General features: G+C 32.9%; 1 long non-coding RNA gene across 1 annotated transcript; it reads left to right on the top strand.

The window, feature by feature from the left end:
• Nucleotides 1-115: 115 nt before the first annotated feature.
• LOC129947442 (uncharacterized) lies at nt 116-2,122 on the top strand. The gene is made up of 3 exons (XR_008781719.1): nt 116-354; nt 1,330-1,890; nt 1,961-2,122. It is a non-coding gene; the product is annotated as an uncharacterized LOC129947442 (long non-coding RNA).
• Nucleotides 2,123-20,068: the final 17,946 nt, after the last annotated feature.

Genomic DNA, 20,068 nt, shown 5'->3' with positions numbered 1-20,068 from the left:
GAAAAATTTCGCTAAAAACAGAAAAAATCGTGCTGAAAGTATAAGCTCGCCCTAGAACTGTAATGCGAACGTGGCCCAATTTGAGTTATGTCAAGTTTTGACAGATGAACAGCGAGGTGCGTATTTTGACAATTCTACGAAAATGTAAACAAAACAAAATTCAGTATCAATAATGCAAATGAAGGTAAAACAAAAATATTAATTTATTGAAATAAAAATAAATAATGAATTTAATTTAATCCTCAGATAAAGAAGAAACCAAGGATAATATTGCAAGAAGAAAAGTGGAAGCCCCGAGTAGGAAGCCAGCAACGCCGACATATTTATTCTGGAGTGAATAGGTACAAATTGAAGGTAAATGTGTTCATATTACTGCTTGAACAGAATGAGATGCAGCTGTAGCTAAGAAAATCGCTGTAATATAAGCTGCCAATAAAAACGCTCACTAAAGTAGTATTCACATGAGCGCGACCAACGGACGACGAATGAATTACAAAATGTGACTTTATATACGTTTGAAGACATATTTCCACACAAATTCTTAACAAAACGATAGCAATTTAGTGTCTATTTAATTTATGATACATACTTTTACTTTTCAATATCGTATATTAATAAATTTAAGAAAACAAATTTATTCGTCGCGAAAAAAATTATAGTTGATACGAACTGTCAAACTTTATTCGCGTTCCACATCATCCACACTTGCAACGAATAAAATAATCGCGCGTACTTAACCTAAAAAAATCATTCTTGTTTTTGTTTTAGTGGTAAATGGTGTTTGGCTGTGGCTCCTTGTCAAACTTTATTCGCGACGAATTAAAAACTCTCATGTGAAAGAAATGTCAAAATCGACGAATATTCGTTCATTCGTTGGTCGTTGGTCGTGCTCATGTGAATTGTGCTTAATGTAGCAAAGGTCGCCCACAATGGTGTATCACAGGAAATTTATTCGGGCATGTTCAACGCATATGAAATTTATATTTGAACTGAATTTGTATGGTAGCATGCTATAAAAAAGTTACAAAACCAGAAAAAAATCTCAAATGCATTGAACGCTCCCAAAAAAAAGTGAAAAGTCAAAGAATGAAATGGGTTTCCCCCATCTGTCATCTCAAATGTAGCTTGCAGCGTCGCCAAAAGTTAAAGTTGAGTCAACTTGCGCTGCAGCTACTGCTACAGCTACAGTTTCTCATTGTGTCGATGTATACCTACTATTTTCGTATCTTTTAACTTTGACAGTGCTACAGGCTACAGCTACAGCTACACCATTCTGTTCAAGCAGTCAATTTTAAACTCAAATTATATGAATATTGTTTTGTTTTTTAGTTAAAATTACACTTCTCAACAAGACTTTGTTCCTGGCAATCAAATCGCTCTATTCTGATGGATTATATCCTAATTTTTAACCCTGTAGGAATGAGAAGGGCCGATTACAGCGAAGGGATCGATGTCGCAGAAGACTGAAAAGCTTTGCTTTGCAACTTATCTGACATGCTTCATTTATTTGAGATGGATATGCAAGTCGAGAGTTGCTATGAAATTGAGGAATCTCTTGACATGCTGGTCATTCATAACCAAGCCAACTTGAACAAATACAAGTTGAATCAATTGCAGCGTTTGACAGGAGCACATTCACGTCATGTGTCACCATCTGTGCAATGCAAAGCACTTCTTTCAGCCAGCTACGGATAGGCGAAAGATTGCAGTGTATGCAAGTAATTCCTCATGATGTGAACAATAGTTAATTTAATCTAAATCAGTTTTTCAAGACAGTACCTAACACCGAGGATTGGCCAGTTGATCTGTTTCACTATTTTTTTTTTTTGCAGAAATTCACATTTGAATATCTTCCTTTTACATTTTTGGGCGTACTCTGTGATGTAGTTGGTAAAGATGTGTTTATAAATAATAAAATAAGAACTATCTTAATTTTTGCTTTTTCTAATTTAAATTGTAGGTCTCTGGAAGTCAATTGAAATACCTTCCTTCATTTATGATTTATTGCTTTCGATGCCGTCAACATTTTCAATTCAATTCAAACCCGAATCCAGAATTACTCTACCAATTTAAGCTCTTGAGATATTATTTTGTTTGTAATTCGAAAGCAATTATATATATATATATACAGAAAAGGCTTTTTGAAGCTATCAACTGAAATAGTTTTATTTTCAAAAAAAATGTTTGATGATTATCAAAATCTATAATATCTTCCTTCAATATTTTCTTCCTTTACAATATTTTCCTATTACGAATTTGTAGTCTTGAGATTATAACATCATATAACATATAACTTATAAGAAATTACAAAAACCAAGTGAAATAAACAAAATTATTTGAACTGGAGCTAAAAGCAAAGATAATGTACTTTGTAAAATCATCTTGCAGTTTAAAGTTAAGAGATACGTCATGCTTTACCGGTTTTAAAAACCGGATGTAATAGAAACATTTTAAGGTGATGTTCAAAGTCCGGATATCTTAATCCTCTCAAAAAAGAACGAGTTTCTGATTAATGCTATTGACCACATGAAATCACAAAGAAATACATACGAACGTACTGAATCAAAACATAGGAATAGGATTAAAAATATTAAGTTTTTAATTTTTTTAATTTAAACACATGCCTGAATAAAAAAAATAAAATCTGCTTAAAATAGCTAACTTGTTTTTTGTTTGTATTATTATTTGCTAAAAACCAAACAAAAAATAAAAAAGGTCTAATCCACTATAATAATTAACCTGAACAGATCAAATTTAGGAAATACAGAAAGAAATATTTTTCTTTAAAAAAAAGTACATTTAATATCTTTTTTATTTACTCAAAAACTAAGAAGTTACATTTTAACATCCAAATATTGTTTATTAAGTGAAAACACATTATTAGCGTTGAATTTAAAACAATATTAAACTATAATAAATTATATTCAATTTGAAAAAAAAAATACAAATTTCTTTAAAAACTAGATGCACCGTGAACCTTGATTATTAACGGATGAGATTTAAAGCATGTCGTCGACTGTAATCATCTTCACTTCAGGATTTGTTGCAATACCGCTTCGATTTGTTGCTGAAAAGAAAAACACATTAATTAGGTAGTGCTTTCAAAGTTTGTGGTTTATGTGAAGCTTACTTTGAAGTAGTCTTGCCATCATAAGCCTTCTGGTCAGTAAAAGCACAATTAAATTGTAGCAAGTTGATTGGTTTATAATTATAAAACTCCCGCTGCTAATTAGATCCGTTGATTAAAAAAGATGCGACCCACACTGATAACTTCCCATCCCGTCTGTCGATTTGTCCTGCTTAAAAGTTTATCTATATGTATTCGTATCAATTTTTACCAAGCTTGCGTACTATTTTTTATAGATTTTATTTTTGATGAAAAAACGGACTGTTGGGTTTTTGTAAAAAAATTACTGAATATCCAAAACAATATTTTCTGTGAAATAAAATAAGCTTGAAGCTAATATTTTTAATTTTTGAAAAGCTATTTGAGTCGAAAGTAAATTTTTAACAAGTTTTAGTAATGTTTTTTTTAGTTTTATTTTTTGTAAAAAAACTGTCAATTCGATTTTTTTCAAAATTTTATCGAATGTTGAGAACAATATTTCTTATAAGTAAAAATTAGTTAAAAGCTATTCAGGCTTATTCCGATAAACGTTTTGTTTTTAAACGCCAGTGTCGTTTGTCGTGGCATCTCGTTTTTTCTTTGGTATTCCGTAACTCAAACGCCGGAGTTTCTTTCGCTCTTACATTCCACATACGATCCACTACAACAGCTGACATTTGAAACTTCAAAATTGTTTTTAAATTGAATACATAATTTCTTTTCTGAAATTTAATTTGTAAAATTTGTTTAAATTTCTTGTAAATACAAAAAGAAACGGAAAAATGTATAGTGTAGCAAGTTATTTTTCGTGGATTCGTAGTGACGACGAAGAGAAAGAAAAAAAAAGGAAGATATATTCGATCTAAAGCAAATCCTTTTGATTTGCCCGATTCAAAGTATGTAATTAATTAAAACAAATAAATATATGTATTATTGCACAATGATTTTATCGTAATGATTAACAGATTCAAAATGTATTTTCGTCTGGACAAAGAGGCCTTCAAGTATATTTTTTGTTTGATCGAAGACAGTTTTCCTCAGTAACGTTTTGTGGCAATTCCAACGATTTTGAAACTAGCTGCTACCCTTAGATTTTTCGCCGGAGGAAGCTACCAAAAAGGGGTTGAAAATGAAGCGAGTTTCGAGGGTTTTTGAAAAGGAATTATGATGGAGGTGAAAGAAATACTTGTCTTTTGGGTATGAGATCGTGATAAATATTTAAACATTTAAAATGAACAAAAAAATTAGGAAATGCTGGGTATCTTGAGCCTTTTCTTTTAACTCCTTATAGAGCCCCAGAAGAAGGCAGTAGATAAAGCCTGTTTAACAGCAAACACTCCAGAACAAAAAACATCATTGAAAGAACAATAGGAGTATTAAAGAATCGGTTCCGATGTCTGCTTGGTGCAAGGCAATTGCACTACACTCCGGAGAAAGCTACGCAAATTGTAAATGTTTGCGCAGCTTTGCACAATATTGGTGTCCATTACAATTTGGTTCCACCTGAAAATATAGTTATACTTACGAATGATAACACTCTAAATTTAGGAGACCAATTAAATACTAACGATGACCATGCAGCAGTGCAAATGCGCAATGATATTTTAAACAGCATTTAATAAAATATTTTAACTACGTATCTTAAGGCAATTGATTTATTTTGTAATTCACTCTTTTGTATTTTATTAAAATATAAGTAAGTATTATTAAACATAAATATATCATTTCAGGTAACTTGAGTTTGCAGTCTCTTGTTTTTTTTTTATTAAAGATAACTTAAAACTATAAAAAAAAACTCAAATGGTAAAGAACTTATATATTATTATTTGTTTCTAGAAGCTCCAGTTTACGTTCCTCGAGTTCAAGCTGCTTCTTTCTAACTTCCAAGTCTTTTATTTTTAAATTATTCGATTGTACTCTTTGCCTGACATCGCGCTCCATTTGTATCTTAACCATTTTAAGTTTCTCTTCTTGGAGATGAAAGTTTTTCCTTTCATATCTCGCACATTCATTAAGATGCTTTTCGATGCCAAAAATCGATGTCACATTGTCTCCCAGCTTTTGATTTATTTCTCTCAAGGTTTCTTCCATTTTAGAAAATAATTTTTCCTGAACCTCAGTTTGTTTTTTCAACATAGTTTCAAAAACATTTTCCTTTTTTGTTGGTCTGGGCCTCGGAGCTTCATCACACAATTCTTCATCATTTTCCTGCTTCTCAAATTCGCCCAAAATGTGTGTCAAATCATCATCGACCCCGCTAATTATTTCAATAGGCATATCATTTACTGGGCACGATGATGCATTTGTGGCTACTGTAATATTTGAAACATTTGCAGATTTCAGCTTGGTCGATTGGGCGATTGGGGATCGGGACCCAAAACGAAATGAACCACCTGCGGCGTATCCTGTCGGATTCACTACCAAGTCCAACGACAATATCCTTATTATGGCTTCGTCCAAGTCATTAAATTTTTTTTTGTAGGGCCCTCCTCCAGTAGCTTCATTTTCTTTTTTGTTAAACAAGAGCTTTTGTTTAAATTTGAACTTGGCGTCAAACCAGACCTAAGGACAAAAATTAATTTTAACTTAAGTTTAAAAATTTTAAATTCATATACCTACTTTCTGCCACTCCTTTCCTTTTCTCATAGGCGGCCCAAGACTATTTAAAATCTCAGCAACAGATTCCCACCCCAAAGACTTTTCAAAACCTCTTCTGTAATTTTTTGCGAGGTGCTCGTTTTCCTCCATGAGCTCGACCATCCGCCGCATTTGGACCTGGGTTGTAATTTTTACCCTAAATAAAAAATTTTAAATTATAAAAACTAAAATAAATTTTAAAAAAACTTACATTTTTACTTCCGGCGTCAACAAATTTTCCAACGACAACTTTTAACGATTTTTATTGTTTTTTTTTTTTAAGATAAACGCCTACCGGAATAACCAAAAAAGAAATGTGAATGCGTTCCACAAGAGAGAGTAGATAAATTGACGTTTAATTGGCGTTGAACGCCTTACGTAATACCAAGTTCACGCTGTCGTTTTTTTGGCGTTCAACGCCTTACGGAATAAGCCTGATTATCTTAAATTTTTGAAAAGGTATTTCAGTCAAAAAACCAAATTTTACCAACTTTTAATAATTTTTTTTTTAGGTTTTTATTTTTTGTAAGAAAACTGTCAATTCGAATTTGAAAACAATATTTCTTATAAGATAAATTAGTTTGAAGCCAATATTTATATTTATTTTTTTTAGGTTTTTATTTTTTGTAAAAAACACTGTCAATTCGATTTTTCTCAAAATTTTACCTAATGTTGAAAACAATATTTCTTATAAGATAAAATAAGCTTAAAGCCTAAATTTCAAGTTTTTGAAAAGATATTTGAATCGATATTCAATTTTTACGAACTTTCAGATGTCAAAAACATTATTCTTCGTTGCACAAAATTGTTTTAGAGATGAAATCATATTTCAGTCGTAAAATTTTGAAGGTGACAATTTTTTTTTTTCAGTTTTATTGATTTATAAAAAAAAAAAACGTTATATTGATTTTACACACGCACGCACAGACATCTTTCTAAAAATCTTTTATTTCGACTCTAGGGACCTTTAAACGTGAAAATTGTTTTGCGAGGCTAATTCCAATCGGACCATGTCATAAATGCACAATTTCCGGTTCTATTATTTTTGGAAATTTTCGGCATGTGAAGGTTGCGGGAAATTCTTAAAACATCATTTGGATAGTTCCTGTGTCGATGGTCTTCTATGTGATTCTAGTTAGTTGTTTTGGTGATTTAATAAGCATTTTGTATTTAGGTATTCGGCTTCTTTTTTTTTCTGTCCAAATAAGAAAATTCTAAAATAGTACATATGAAAATGATTAGATTTTCTTTATTCAAAAACTAACAAATGATTTTTAATTTCCCGTCATTTAGGAAGTGTTCTCCCAACAGGTTGCTTCAATGTGAACATTCATTTAATCATCTACGTGGTCTGCGTCGGCCTAAGTGGACGCAGTAGCCGATGACTCGGTCAGCAGTGTCCTTTCCGTTCTTTAGTGAGATATTTGGCGTTACAAGCATTGATTTAGATCTATAACGTGAAAATTAAGCAAGTTAATCACGATATGATTGTTTCGATTTGTACTTACACAACTGAACCTCATGTGCTGTTGCACTCCATGGAACAGGAAGATGTTGGTTTTTTTGGTCGGCTTGTACCATACTTCTGGCAGCTGATGAATGGGCAAAGGACGTTGGAAATCCTAAAGAACCATAGAATTTAAAATATATTGTCAAAATTACTCGTAAGTTACCGAATGAACTTACCTGATTTGCCTGCATACTCTGCCGTTGCTATTGCCGCTGTTAAGTCATTCCAAAACTTGGCGGTCGACTACTACAATCCCTTGCACCATTGAATTGAAATTCACCTGGGGACTATCGCCCTTGTTTTGAGTAAGCCTTCTAAATTTCTTGAGAAAAATTGCTTTCTGTATCATGGTTCGTAATCGGCAGCACCCGAAATTAAAATACTAAGGAGATGATAATAAAGTTGATTTTTATCCTTATGTACATCTTCTTGAGTTGGTAGTAAAGTATATTATTGGAGCAATCCATAGCTGAAACAAAGCAACATAAGTATTCTTTTGTTTACGAAATTCTTTTTTTAAACGTACCTACTTGAGCTCCGAGTAAAGTTAATCTCATTGTTTTCTTCTGGTTCCTGGTCTATTGTTTTTTCAATTAAATGCACTTGTTGCTCTTAATCGTCAAGGTTTTTAATCTGAAAAGAAATAAATTCTGTTGAATGTTTAGACAAAACAAAATAATTTACAAAAACTTACTTGTACAATCTCAAATTTAATGTTTTGTTTTTGAAATCGAAATTGTGGAACTGTCATTTTTGACAAGAATTCAATCTGACATTTTGCCTTTTTTCCACCAATCACATGTATGCACCGATACGGAGTTTGAGAGAAAATTCGAGAGTTCGTGAAAAATGGTATCACTAGCCCCGAATGAATAGGAAGTTTGGCAGTTTTTTCTACGAACAGATTTTTTTTACTTACATTTTGTCATCATGGATGTCAAATGGATTAAATGCATCCCTTAAAATTTTCCTTTGTATTTTTAATCTGCATTTTCGTTGCAAACTTTCTTCATTTATTGCAAAAATTGAGATTGCAAATTAATCCATTTTAAAAAATACACAAACAGCAAGATCCAAGATTAAATTTCAATTTTGATTTTCACATTTTGACTAGCTGATTCCGAATAAATGGTTTCTATATAGCAATGCTTTTTCACATTCTTTCGGGGCCTATGATATGAATTTGTTCGTATTCGTAGCGGAACGAGCTTGTGACAAGGGTGATTGAGTCTGTTAAAGCATCCCACATTCATATAGTACGACTAAGAAAATCTCTGGGGGCGACTTTCCATTACCGCAGCACGAATTTCCTTATGACTTTTTTTACAGTTAGGTAGGGGTCTCAATAGAACATGTTTTAAATATTAGGGCGAGGAAACAACTTTAAGTCTTAAAAAAAAATATTTTATTTTTCGGACTTAACCCAACTTTTTTGTATTGCCTTTTTTGAACCTAAAACAAGTTTTTTTAATTGATAGCACGACGCACGTACTAACAGCTAGGTATGTAAGGGGGACCATGCTGCCCCCCTGCAACCCCCCACTATCACTATAGGATTTGGGGTGGGTGCGAGTTTGGGTATATGCAAAGTATTTTTTCATTTGAGCACCAAAATAAAAGAAATCACCAAGAAAAAGAAACAAGTATGGCAACACTGAACAAAAAACAGGGAAGAAATGTCAAAATCAACCATTTTTGTGTGTTTTTTATGAAAAAAGTGAACTTTAAAAATTAATTAAAAATAGAAATAAATGTTTCCTCGCTCTAAAATTGGTATGGTTATTATTTATTTGCACATATCTATCGAATAAAAAAAACCGCGAGTCGAAATTCGTGCTGCTGTAATGGAAAGTTTGTACTTTACAGTACGACCGAAATTGGGCTCAAGGCTAAACTGATGGGCATTCTTAAAAGAACGAGTATTACGGTTGAATTGTTTGAGGGGAGGAATACAACTGGCTATTTCATTAGAGCATTGCTTATGGAAGTAGCGATAAAATAATGAGAGACATGAAACCTTACGACGCGACGGTGCTCGAGAGATGCAAAGGTTTCAGTTAGACAACGGTCACCTATCACTTTTAGAGCTCTCTTTTGAATTCTGTTCAAGAGACTCAGGTGGGTTATAGGAGCACCTGCCCAAATATGGGAATTGTACACAAGACGAATATAGGCTTTTTAAATTATAGCCAGATCAGAAGGGGTAAAAGGCTTCTTGCATCGTCAGAGAAAACATAAACACTTAGCAGCATTTATGGCGATGTCACATATGTGATCACTCCACAAGTGGTTTGTAATGCACATATGTACCTAGGACTGATAGCTGTTCAGTCTCCTCGATGCAAGTACCACTCATGGATAGTGGCATTGGTCACGCTTTTGCTTCAGTAGACAGCATTGAGTTTTCGAAGCATTAAATTCTACATGGTTTTTGATTCCCCATTGAACAATGCTGTCAAGATCAGAATTTAATGAGCTTATCATACGCTGCCGTGGTAGTCCACATCCAAAGAACAAGGATGAGAATCTAAAAACGAATATGAAAAATGCTTTTAAAATATCAAGTGCAATAATCTTACTTTCTCCAAAACGAAGTAAAGATTTGTTCCACTGTTCGGTGAGATAAACCATGAGATCACCAGTGGACCTATTGGTAGGTAGTTAGTTTGGCAGTTTTAACAACGAACGGTTATTTTGATCGGAGTTCAATTGAAAACAAAAAAAAAATTGTGAAGATAAATTAAATAAAATCCCGCAATGGATTTCAAAACGGATTACAATCTGCTGATGGATGTGATTGAACTCGAAAACTTGCAAGGGTCGTGTTATTGATCCAGAATTTCCAATATCCGTTACTGGAACAGTAATAAACAATTCTATCCCTATTAAAGCTGTATTAAACCCAAAAATAATTTGTATATCTCATCTAGACCCACTAACAACGCCAGAAGATATAACTTCTCACTTATTAGTTTCTACCAGTGTTGGGCATTAATTAATTAAAATTTTAACTATCTTAGTAATTGATTGAATAATTAATTGCAATTAATTTTAATTGCAATTAATCTGTTAATTGCATATTACAATTAATTTATTTAAATTAACGCATGTTAATTGCGAGACACAATTCTGGGATTCGCCACACTATGTATCTTCGCTTGCGTCTCGTGGTGCCTCCACCATCCAGTCACTATTAGGTATGTGCAAACATTAGTCAAGTGCAGCCGTGTCTATATCGCTCCTAATTAAACAAAGTTCGCTTCGTTGTTTAAAAATAAGCCATACAAAATTGTATAGAAATAATCATTATACAAAGTGTGTAAAAGATAATGGATAATGATATTCAGGACGACGGTAACGTTTTAATGAGTATGAGTATATCGGACAATAATCAAACGCAAGACCCCGTGTCGTCCTTATCGCCAAGGGCGTCAAGGTCAACCGGCATTGGCGATGATAATACCACTGCTGTTGAGTCATCGCGTCAGTTGCAGCTCCTTTTACTTGATGGTACATATTTTAAGCACTTGCCTGAAAAATCATCAGGCAACAAAATAATAGCTAAGTGTATGAAATGTCCGGAAGATATGATGATAAAAGTTAAAGGGTATACTAATTTTACGTCTAATTTTTTAAGCCATTTGAAAAGAAAGCATGGACAACAATGCATCGAGGAGTACAAAACATATGTAAAGAAGAAGAGGTTAATTGAAAAAGAAAAAAGCGAGAATATTGGTAAAACTAGGGTGAGGAATATCAAGAAATCTGTTAAAAATAAGCCGATCCAAAATCAGTTCGACGAAAACATTTTAAAATATTTTATGCATCTATGATTCCGTTACGTGCAATAGAAGACCCTTACTTTTTAAAAATTTTAACTGATTTAGAAATATCTACAATGGACATCACCCTTATGAGTCGACGTACTCTAGGGCGACGCATAGAAAATTACTACGAAAAACAAGTGGCGAAGATCAAAGCCGAACTAAGTGAAGTTGATTACGTATGCACAGCATTGGACATTTGGTCAAGTAAGAAAAGAAGTTTTATTGGCGTCACAGCGCACTGGATCAAAGACGATTTGCGCAGAACTTCAGCGGCGTTAGCCTGTCAGAGATTCAAAGGTATCCACAGTTACGATCGTTTATCAGAAATCATTCAAGAAATAAATGCAAGCTTTAGTCTTAATTCAAACAAAATTGTTGCCTCGGTGACCGACAACGGCAGCAATTTTGTAAAAGCATTTCAAACATTTGGTGTTAAATTATCCAACATTGACTGAGCAAATGAATTCCCATGGTTTGAATTTGCTTCCGGTACATTTGAGATGCTGTGCACACACATTGAGCCTTTGTGCAACAACAGACGTACATAGAGTTTTAAACGAACCAAATACTACATTGTCGGCTATGCATTCTGTTGTCATGAAGAAATGTAATGTTCTATGGAAGGCTGCAGCACGTCCAAAAAGTGCGGAAATCATTAAAGATGTATTGCAACACACCCTAAGCTGGCCCGTTGAAACTAGATGGAATAGCTTGTTTGACTCTCTGAAGCAAATACAGAGCATTAAAGAAAAAAAACTTACTTCTTCATAGATCTTTGAACATTAAAAATGTAATCAAAAAAAATGAATTTGAATACATTAAAGAATACTTTATCTGTGCTGCACCTGTGGCAGAAGCCCTCGACATAATTCAGAGCGAGACAAACACATATGATGCCGTGTCTTTTGGCCTTACGCAAACAACTACATTAAATCGAAAGAAAGAATACCTTTAATTATTGCAAGCCTCTGATCGAGTCCTTTAGACAAGGCGTTCAAAACCGATTTTCAAAATTTTTCGAAGTTACCACACCTGAAGCAGAAAATGCAGCCATAGCTGCCCTATCATATCCTCGGTTCAAAAACAAGTGGCTGACGTGCTTGGAGCTATCAGACCGAACTAAGATTCTTAACATTTTCAAGACTGCTATTTCTAAAGAAATAAATGAAAACGAAACTGCAATCGTCGCAACAAGAATGGCCAACAAAGAAAACATATTTTTCAATTTTGATACTGACTCGCCCGACTCTGACACATCCATGACGAACACAAACTCTTCTGCTGTACCTTTGACTAAGGCTGAATTGTTAATGCTGCATTTTTTTGCCGAAGAAAGCCAAAATATTCAGCTCCTAAATCGATATCCAGAGATAAACTCTGTTTTATTAGATTTAATACACCATTGGCATCGTCAGCACCAGTAGAGCGTCTTTTTTCCTTTGCAACAATGACTAATTTGCCAAAAAGTCACAAGTTGTCCGATAGTATGTTTGAAAAACGGGTGGTGTTAAAATGCAATCTGAATTATTAAAAGCAATAGATAATACTTGCGATTTAATATAATTATATTTTATTATTTGATGCTTTTGCTTACTTCATTTATAAATAAAAATATTATCAACAACTCATTACTGGCTTTTTTTTCTATTTACGAGAAAGATAAACAACACCATCAAATCAGCTGAAAGATGTCCATTGTTGTATTTTTGGTATACTAAATCCTAATAACTCCCTAAAAGATTGACTTAGCGCAGACTGTAGCTACTCCTCCTTCTTATATTATAATCAAATTTATTTGCGAGAACAATTAACAATTGATTAATTGTTAATTGAAAAACTTACAACTAACAATTAATTAATTGTTAATTGAAAAGTCACAATTAACAATTAATAAATTGTTAATTGTTATATCACAATTAACAATTAATTAATTAAATAATGTTATTTTTAATTGTACTTTGCAATTAAATTTTGCCCAACACAGGTTTCTACCAAGAGCATACCTTGTCAGAGAGAAAAAAACTAATCGAGAGAACCAACTTCGACGGTTGCTCTCTTTTTGCCTACAAGCTGCGATTTGCACATAAACTTGCATATGTATTAACTCCATATAAAAAAAATGTGGGGAACGAATACTTATGCAAGAAGATGTGCATACTCCCCACATTAAAAAAAAAATGGCGTCCACCTTCGAAAAATGGCGGATGCCATGCTGTTCAGACGTGTTCAAAGAAAATTCAAAATTGTGGATGAACAATTTTTTGGTATTCTCATTGTGTTACTTTGGGAGTAATATCATTCGAATATGAAGTGAAATTAATTACTCTTGTTAGGTGCCAGAACAATGAAGATTTAGCAACAATTGTAAATTACGCATTTAGAGAAATATTAGTTAGTTATTTGAAGCCAGTTTTAATTATTAAATAAGTAAATTAAATTAGGTGGTGCAACGGTGCAATGAGAATAAGGACCTAGAAACATAAAACTCTGAAAGCACTACAACTATTATTTGTTTTATTATTAGCTGCGTTTATGCGTTTAATTTTCGCTCAGACCGTTGAAAAATGCAAAAAAAAAACTCAGATTTAGTTCAATTTTCAGAGTTCATCGACTTAATTTTGGCTACGAGAGTTGCTGGAACATTGACAACGAGAGTTAAAGAATGTAAACATGGATCATTAAAATAAAACAACGCAGAAACATTGAAAACATTTTTATAAACTCATCTCTTTTTACATTCCTATTGTATTTGTGTGTACTCGTTGTTTATTTTCTTTATGTTACCGACATTTCCAAAATGCTGAAAATAAGTGATTTAAGTAGAGACTAAATAAAAACCGTAAACTTCTGTTGCCAATTTTCATCGCATAAGATTTGTGAATTGGCGATAAGCTATGCTTTCCACTAAGCTAGTGTGCTGTTTTTAAAGGCTTAGCTACATATGTAAGCCGAAAAGTACTTTTGTACAAAAGTAAAAGTATTTGTATTCTCGCTAGGTCAATGGTTTTGTGAAGAGAATATACAAATTTGTTCTTCAACCAAAATTTAAGTCTTATGCATCATTTTTATAAGTTTTCCAGTTCTATTATTTATTTATATGTTATCTTTCAGTTATATAGCGACAAGGAAAAATCTGTAAGGGAAAGTTCTAACTACAGTTTTTCTGAAAGTGCATTGTGGGTTATTCATAGATGTTTGCTAAACTTTTTAGGCTATTCATAAATAAATGCAAATCTAAGTTAAGGTAAACCTGAATAAGCTAAACCTGTATAACTATAAACATAGAAAATGCTGTGTTCAAGTAATTATTATCGCCAAATTTCATAATTAATTTTGTTGGTGTATAAAACAGCTGAAAGACTCATTCATGACAAATAAATGTTACGTTAACACTAAGTTCCAGAAAATATAGATTGATACCGCAATTACAGAAGATATGGATATTTTATATTAATATTCCCGGTAAACTGTAGACCTTTATTATTTCCACCTATTATAATTAATTCGATGTTAAATAATTCAATGCAGTATATTGTAGATAAAACAGCAGTTAAGTTATTAGTTATGGTATTACTATTGAAATAAACATAACATACATTTATAAAAAACATGTACTTGTTCATAACAAATAAAGTCTAGTCTAAAAAACCTTAACGTTGTTATACACTCTTTCTGAACACATCTTTTCTGGTTTTGGTTGTTAATGCCATCTATCTGTAACTCAAAGAAAGAGAAAAGAAAAACAAATTCACCACAATCTTCCGTTTTAACGTTTACCGTAATTCATTGACAAACGAAAATTATTTGCTAGAATTAATTTGTGAAAACCAGAGAGAGAAAGAAATATCAAATGTCTCGATTCTCTCTGCTCTTCGAGGTGTAAACATGTATACACCGATACGAATTCAACACGCTATAAAAAATGAGAGTAAGAGGTTCCAAAGGGACGGAGACGAGGAAATTTGGCTCTCTCATTTAGTTTTTTCTCTCTGACCTTGTAGCTCATCCATTAGGTGTACATACTAAGATCAATAAACCAAATAGCTTTGTTTCTTCTTTTAAACTAGTAACGAATACCACGTTCTTCGATTCAATTTGCAATAGAAATATATGGCCCGCAGAGACTTCAGTCAAAGAATTTACACAAAGTCAAAAACGAACTGTTTCTTTGAAAACGAAGCCAAAAAACTTCTTCTACCTAAACGTAAGGGGACTTCGTAGTAAGACTGCTGACATTTTTCTCAACTCCCATAATCATTTCCACATGACGTATACGTTTTGACCGAAACTTGGCTTTGTTCTAGCTTTTTCGACACAGAACTTTTCAGCCAAGAGTTCGAAGTTTACAGAAATGATCGTCGTAACAAAAGAAATAAGGCATGGAGAACTTATCTCAAAGCTCTGTCTTCAATCAACTTCTCTGTGTATGTTGAATTCTTTTATGAGTTTAAGTCGCTTTCTAATTTTGTATACGCTTGTTATGTTACTGACTTGGGAACCTCTTTGAAAGAGAATCCTAAAAAATGTTGGAATCTTGTAAACTTAAAGAAAAAATCAGATGGCTATCCAGTTAACTTCACTTACAAGAACCTTTCGTTAGATAAAACTGTTGATACCTCTAATGCTTTTGCAAAAAATGTCCGTGAGATGTTAATAGCCCTCAAGTAGTTGATGAAGTATATTTTCATAATCTTCAGTCCTAGTCATATCCCTGTGCTACAGTGTACCGTCCTTGATCTTTTATCTGCGTTGAATGATGACTGCTCAGCCAGTCCCGATGGTATTACCCGGATAGTACTAAAAAAGTGTAGTAATGCTTTAGTTGATCCCCTTACGTTCTTATTCAAACTTTCTCTAAAAACAGGCAAATTTCCCAGTATATTGAAGAAGTCATTTCTAACACCAATTTTCCATAAAGGTAGCAAGGCGGATATAACAAACTACACGCCCATTGCAAAGCTTTCTTGAATTCTTAAATTGTTTGAACAAGTTGTTTGTGAAATTGTAGCATTTTTTAGTAAAAATCTTATTTGCGAAGACCAACATGGCTTTTTTGAACATACATATGTTCAAACGCTTTAGAACAAGGTTATGAAGTTGACTGTGTATACACTGACTTTTTTAAAGATTTTTTTAAAGTTTTTAGTTTAGTTTATTTCATCAAACAGTGTACTCTGTACTCAGACTACTTTAACAAGTCAATATAATATTTAATTTAAATATAAGTATATGTACAAAAATAAAAATAAATAATAATAGTAGCAATAGATACATCATAATTACAAAACATATTGCGATAACAAATTGTAATTGCGAAATATCAGAAAAAATATCTATAACCTCAACAACAGAGTTCGTTTCTCTTATGCAACGTGCAAACGGTTCGTTTTTGCTATAATTTCTTCTATGAAAAGTCTCTCGCAAATGAAAATTAGAGCGGAGAGTGCTTGATGGAAAGCAGAAATGTATTCGTTCTAACAAAAAAGAACATTTGATACGATTGCTTATTAAATCTTTTACAAACATTATTGAAAAATATTTTTTCCTTACTTCCATATTCCAATTTAATTTATAGAAAGCATACCTAGTAAAACCTTTTTGAACCTTTTCTATTCTAGAAGAATGAGTGATATAATAGGGATTCCAAATGCTGCAATATTCCAGTACCGATCTAACAAATGCAATATATAATGATTTGATGGTGTGGGGGTCGGAAAAATCCCTAGTTTCTTCTGATAAACCCTAGCTAGCATCCTATTAGCACAGATAATAAATTTATACAGATGTCTCATCCCAGCAGGAAAAAATGAAACTTTTTTTTCTCTAAACAGACAAACCTTAACAGACAAGAGCTTTTAAAAATAAAGCTGAGAAAGCTCTTTTTGCCTTGCATATTTTTTTCGTTTAAGAAACTTTTCTCTTCTCATTTTGTTTGCCAACGAATACAAACACAAAGTTTGGTCCGTTGCAAACAAATGTATATCTTTTTTTTAGGCGCGTTGGTGCGTAAAAGAAGAATGGGGTGATAATGTTGGATCTTTTTTGTGAATGTCGATTGTTACGTACGTGTGTACGTACGTTCGCGACGTTTTTCTCGTCCATAGCTCAAAACCAGAAGAGATATCGACTTCAAATAAATTTTGTTATACAGATAAAAATATATTTTTTGAAAAAAATCCAATTAAAGGTTTGTTTTATAAATAAAAAAAAAACTAAACAAAATTTTTTCACCTAAAATTTTACGAATACAAAATTATTTTATCTCCAAACCAATTTTGTGCAACTAAAAATAAAGTTTTTAGCTTCTGGTAAAATTTTGAGAAAAAATCTAACTGACAGTTTTTTTTATAAAAAAATAAAAACCTAAGAAAACATTACTCAAAGTTTTTAAAAATTGATTTTCGACTCAAATATATTTTCAAAAATTTGAGATCATGGTTTCCAACCAATTTTAATTTATAAGGAATATTGTTAAACAAGAAAATTAATAAAATTTGTTAAAATTTGATTTTCGACTCAAAACAATTTTGAGAAAAATAGAATTGAAAGTTTATATTTATTATCTGTGCTATTAGCTTTACTGAATATGTAATCGATGTGCTTTTTAAACGAAAGCTTTTCATCCAATATACATGTTCGATAGCTCGACGAAGCAAAGCTAAAGTGTGCTTCAAGAGAAGCAATTCCAAAGAAAAGAAATAGAAAAAAATATAATGTCTAAGAAATATTTATTAAAAATTAGAGTTTATTTTATAAAATGTTACTTGCCTGGTTGACGGTAGAATCTCAAGTTAGAGAAAGAAAAATGAAGAGGAATGGAAAATTGGATGAAAGGACAGGTGAATGGATCGTAATTGGAACATAAACTTGTGGGAGTTTTGAAGAAAGTAATAGATGCTAGGTGATGCCAAATTTAAGTTAAATTTAATATTGAACATACCGCCAGCCAAGAACGACTGTTATTAATTAAGTTTTAAAGTTAACAATTAAAATATCAATAATAAAAAAGTTGGGTGAAAGAAATAAAAGCATTTCCTCCGATATAGTCGTTGTGATAGGGATCAGGTTTTTCAGCGCCTGATACTCGCTGCAGGAAAAAAAATCAGCTTTTAAGATGATAATGATGTATCCATCGGTTTGTTTGTAGGAATCCAGCATAGTTTTGTTATGGGGCGTTTATATTGTTTCCCATTCCATAAAAGCGTAACTACTCTGCAAATGTCGTCTTGTCCTGGATGTACTTGTATAACCCTTGCTAATGGCCATTTTGCTGGAGGAAAACTTTCATCAGTAATTAGCACAATATCGTTAACGCGAAAATTCCGTTTAAGTTTCGAAAGCTTATTGGGTCTGTTTTGAAGCCTGGTCAAATATTCCGTTCTCCATCGATCCCAGAAATTTTGGAACATTTGTTGAATCTGGTGCCAACGTTGAAGATGGTTCGTTTTCACATCCAGTAGTGAAGGTTCAGGTACTATGAAAGATGGTTCTCCGATGAGAAAATGAGATGGGGTAAGAGCTCTGGTATCGGATGGGTCATCGTTCATTGGGCAAAGAGGTCTGAAATTAAGAACACATTCAATTCGAATTAACAGCGTATTTATTTCTTCAAAAGTTAAAATTCGATTAAATAAAATTATTTTTAGGTGGTACTTAACTGATTTTACTCCGGCCTCCCACAGCCCTCCAAAATGGGGTGAGGCAGGTGGAATGAAGTGCCACAAAGTTCCTTCAGATGCAATGGTCTCTCTTACATGTTTTGGAAATAGTTCGTTGAATTCTTTATTCAGCTGACGAAGAGTTTTGTTAGCACCGACAAAGTTCGTCCCATTGTCGCTATACATGTTGCTGCAGCTCTCTCTACGTCCAGTAAATCGTCTAAAGGCAGCTAAGAATCCTTCTGAAGACATGTCTGACACAAGCTCAATGTGAATCGCTTTTGTACCCAAGCAAACAAACACGCAAATGAAACCTTTATACGTTTTTGGTGATCTTCCTTTTGAAATACGGATGTCGAATGGACCAGCGTAATCCACTCCAGTGTGTCGGAAGGGTCTGGTTTTGTTAACTCGTACTTTAGGGAGTGATCCCATAAGTTGTGTTGAACGCTTATGGTTAAAACGATGACATAAAGTGCAGTCATGAAACTTTAATTTTGTAAGATTTCTCAGATTAAGAATCCAGAATTTATTCCTTATGTATGACATCATTAATTGAGGCCCACCATGAATAGTTTTAATGTGCGCATCCAATACAATAAGTTTTGCTGGATTGCAATGATTTGATAAGATAATCGGGTGCTTTGCATATTGGTCAATTTCAGCAAAGTGAAGTCTTCCACCGACTCGCAAAATTCCCTCATCGTCGGTGAAAGGATAAAGATTACTAATTTCACTTTTATTTGAGATTTGTTTGTCTGATTTTAAATCTTTTATCTTGTATGCAAAATACTGAGATTGGGATAAGCGTATGAGGCAAGAAAAGGAATTTTGAATTTTATTGGGATTGAGATATTCCTCAAAAGTATCCCTCATTTTGAAATTGAAGAGACGTTTTATATAATTTTGTTACACGAAGAAGTTTGTTTAATGAAGAATATTTCAGTAGTAGATCAAAAGTAGGAGTAACATTTGCAGACAAAGAATTAGCATTAGCTTTTTTCTCTAGTTCAGTTTGACAGTCTGAAACTCGTTGGTTTGGCCATTTAGAGAAAGGAAGACTAAGCCACTTAGGACCATGCCACCACAAAGCATGATTTTGTAAGTCATAAGGTTGAAGCACAATCAACTGGGTTATCTTCTAAGCGTACATGGTACCAGTCTGAGATATTAGTCATTTCTTGTACTTCAGTTACTCTGTTGGCAACAAATGTTTTCCAACGTATTGGTAATGCATGAATGCAAGGACAACTTTTGAATCAGTCCAAAAATATGGCTTTATGTTTATTGATTGACTTTCAATTGCAGTCATGGATTTTTTGAAAAGTTT

This window comes from Eupeodes corollae, chromosome 2 (genome assembly GCF_945859685.1).
Source record: "Eupeodes corollae chromosome 2, idEupCoro1.1, whole genome shotgun sequence".
In the NCBI taxonomy this organism is placed as follows: domain Eukaryota; kingdom Metazoa; phylum Arthropoda; class Insecta; order Diptera; family Syrphidae; genus Eupeodes; species Eupeodes corollae.
The sequence above is the reverse complement of the archived record's forward strand: the minus strand, read 5'-3'. Positions and strand labels throughout refer to the sequence as shown.